Raw genomic sequence first — 4,328 nt, forward strand, 5'->3', positions numbered from 1 at the left:
TATACAAACAGTGATAAATAACAGCAATTTTTAAGCCAAATGTCGACGGTTTTTAATCGTCGCATAATAGATAACGGAAGTTAGCCAACTACTCCAATATTTTGTGTCGCAAAATTATTAGCGGCGATTTTTGTAAACCGCTAAAATAACGTTACAAAACGTATTTTATTGTGAATTTATTTTGCAACGGTTTGGTATTGTTGCTATACTTTAAAATTGCTTATCATGTAGGACGGTTTTCAATTGCCAAAAAATGTTTAAACATTCAGTGTACTGCGATCGTTTTATAACTGTTGCTAAAACTAAAACATAAATAACATACCTTTTTTTGTGACTATAAATCGCCGCCAATTTTTTTTTATTTTTGGGGATTTAATAGACTTTTTTTTCTATTTCATAACCAATAATTTTCTAATTTTTAATTTGTGTTATTTTTAATTTTGTTTAATTTATTGAAAAATAATTAAAATGAAAAACATTCAATCAAATTGAAAAGAAAAATGCTTATATATATATATATAATAACAATTCAGTAAGTTTATCATTGCCTGTAAACTAAAAAAATACAGTTAGATAAATACTATAGACTTCTATAGTATTTGTTCTAATTGATTCAAACTCATAGTTTTTCTTGCATGCCATCAAATGAGATATCGCAAAAGATTTTTTATCGTCTGTTTTTTCATCTTCTCTTCTGCTGCTTCTGCATTTAATTCGACAATCATCTTCAGATACTTATCCATTTGCATACCAGAGCTTGATTGTTGTGAAGTAATACCAAAAAGTTGCGTAGGACATGGTCCAAAACCTACCCCACGAATTCATCTTGGGTACTCTTTTTCAAGGACTTGTGCAAGCAAATCATTTTGATAAAGCTCTTTGGAGGATTCATCTAGGCTGTCGATATTCACAATCACTTCCTACGAACATACTTAGATTTTCGTTATAATGATTTTAAATTTTTAGCAATATAAATAAAAAAAGAGAAGACAATTTTAAAATAATACTTACACCAACAATATCACGTGTATCGTCATGAATATATGAGCCATCCTTTTTCATATGAACCATATTCTATATCTCTTCTCTACTAATGCGCTTTTTCCGTAATTGCTCCTGTAACAATATTGATATTGACAAAATCATATAACTAATAAATGAAGATCACAAAAATGAAAAAATATCTGAAATAAAATAGAAATTGATTACCTCTTAATCTTTTCATCTTGTCAATATTTTTTGAACCCTCTGTTTGAGTGTATACACTTATTTCAAACAGTTCAAAGTATTTTTCTACCCTTTTTCTATATGAAAAGACAAATACAAGGTGAACACTAGTTGAATTAATAAAGCTTAAGGAGTCTTTTACGAAGTCATATTTGGTTCAGGGAAAAGAAATATAAAGTAAGGGTATTTTGGGAGAAAGTTTTGCAACCAACTCAATCAATTAAGCATCTTAAGCAGAAATTCAAAGGGTTTAAAATCAAATAAAATGAAACATCATTTCATTATTTTGTTACTTGTGTGTCTTCTTTCAACTGATATTAAAGGAACAATTTCCAATGATCTACCTCTATTCATGATGGGTAAGAGTCAACAGTTTTTTCAAAAGTTTTTATTTCATCATAAAACTACGATACAACTTACACCACAAAAGACGCTTAATACTGTCGGATTTAGCATCGCACATTAGCGTCGACTTTACTGATGAATTTATGGACAGTTTTGATATGGAATTTGTCAGGTCAAATCATTATCGGTGGATTTTCGTTTTCAACGGTAATAATTGAAGACAAAATGAGAAAAATAGGTGCAAAATGTAGCGTGAGATTTATCGGCAAATTTTTAAATCAGCAAACCCCATTAGTGGAACGCTACATTTTGGTGACACGCAATGCATTACTGTCAAATTTATCCACGGGTAAATCTGGCGGTAACGAGTCCTCAAATTCGAAGCGCGAAACCCTCTCCCCCTTCATTTCGAATACTCCTCTCTCTCTCTCTCTCTCTCTCTCTAACATCTCTTCTCCCACTCTCTCGCTAACCTTATTCACTCTCCGCCACTTCGTCAGCCCCATCGCTGCCAACGCCTCTTGTCGCCGCCTCTTCTCTTTGCACTATCCCTTCTCTGCGATATCAAATTTGCTTAACCCCCACCTTTACTCCATGAAGAATCTGCACTACTTCTACTCTATGATGAGGAATCTGCACTGCCGGCGGCCACCTCCTCCATTGCAAGAAAATTAGTCGTTTCTAGCATTAGATTTAAAAAAAATGTTTGAATTTTGCTGTAAAATTATTTTTAATATATGTTTTAATTTCAAATTGATGAAAATTTTGTAAAATTAAAATTTAGAGTTTAAATTATGTTACTGTAAAATTGAGTTTAAAGTTTGGAATTAATTACTGTGAAATTAGATTTAGGATTTGGATTTTGCTATGAAACTATTTTTAATATATATTTTAATTTTAAATTGTTGAAATTTATGTGAAATTGGGATTTAGAGTTTAAATTATGTAACTGTAAATTGGGTTTAGGGTTTGAAAAATTTGATTATTGTAAAATTGGGTTTATGATTTGGATTTTGCCGTAAAATTATTTTTAATATATGTTTTAATTTTAAATTGATCAAAATTTTTGTGAAATTGAGATTTAGAGTTTAAATTATGTTAATGTGAAATTCGGTTTAAAATTTGGAATTAAATATTGTAAAATTGGATTTAGGATTTGGATTTTACTGTGAAATTATTTTTAGTATATGTTTTAATTTCAAATTGATAAAATTTTTGTGAAATTGGGATTTAGAGTTTAAATTATGTTATTATGGAATTAAGTTTATGGTTTGAAATTGATTATTGTGAAATTGAGTTTAGGGTTTGAATTTTACTAAGAAATTGTTTTTACTATATATTTTAATTTCAAATTGATGAAATTTATGTGAAATTGGAATTTAGAGTTTAAATTATGTTACTAATATTGGATTTAGAATTTATAATTGGTTATTGTGAAATTGGGTTTAGGGTTTGAATTTTGTTATTTTATAATTTTTTTACTTTATTAGCTTTCTTGTGCTCTAACTTTCATTCATCATGTTGATGATTGAAATATTTTCTTGTATAATTAGTACTTACTTTATTCTTATTATTGCTAATAACATTATTTCTATAATCTAGTTAAAATTTTGCACTACTTTTATATAGATTTGGTTATCATATGTTAATTTAAAATTTAGGATTAAGTTAATGTAGGATTAAGTTAATATATTCTGTATGAAATATTGTGAATTTAGTTGAGTTTTAACTGATGTTGTGGATTGAAGTTTATTGGATTTGTGAAAATCATAAAGTAGATATATATCCAATTTTAAGAGAGGTTATGTTAAAATTTTTTTGAAATATTATAAATGTTGAAGGATTTGTATTGTATATATGCTGATTAGTGTTAATAACATATTTTCTTTGAAAATATGATGACAGGTAGTAGAAGTAGAACGAGTGGATCTCGTGGTCATGGTAGAGGAAGGGTTTCTACTGGATTTTCAGGGACTGCTCAATCATCGCCCTCTACCCCAACTACCCCATCAACCCTTGTGACGTCACAGGTAGGTCTAGCGGAGCAGCAGTTCATGATGGTCCCAAACCCGAACTATGTGCCTCCTTTTGCTACGCCCCCTACAGCTGCAGCAACAAAGTCCGCGGTGGGTGATTTCTCTAATGCATCCTAGCCAGATTCTCCTCCACCATCATCCATGAAAGGATGAGGATTTGGCTTGATGGCATGCAGGCGTGAATACATACTATTTTAAATTATTTTATCCACAATTTATTTTGAATTTATTAAATTTTATGTGTTTGCTAATCTTAAGATTTTCATTGATAGGTTTGCGCCAAACAATAATGCATGTACACAGGAGATCTCCAATGTGATTAAGTCCATGTACAAAAATACATGGCTGAGCTACACGAAAATCCCTGCTGAAACCAGAGAACGATGGTCTCAGAAGTGGGGGGATAAGAACCCAATGTTGTTGAATTACTTTGTGCAGGAGAAGTTTATCTGGGATAAGGAACATGATATCTTGATCGGGGAGATCTACGACCACCGGGTAGCTAAGCGACTTCAGTAGATGATGCAGGACATTCGTCAGAGGCGTGATCAGCTCATGATTTTGGCCTCATTTAGATCTTAAGAAGGATCTGGACGTCCATTTTAGTACTGATGAGGGGTTCAAGTGTCGCCGTCTGACGAACAGAGCTAATAGGAATTTATCGAGGTCAACGAAGTATACTAGTGGGTCGATGATTTTCATGAAGATGAAAAGTAGGCT

The sequence above is a fragment of the Arachis stenosperma genome, chromosome 4, assembly GCF_014773155.1.
Source record: "Arachis stenosperma cultivar V10309 chromosome 4, arast.V10309.gnm1.PFL2, whole genome shotgun sequence".
NCBI classification, from domain to species: domain Eukaryota; kingdom Viridiplantae; phylum Streptophyta; class Magnoliopsida; order Fabales; family Fabaceae; genus Arachis; species Arachis stenosperma.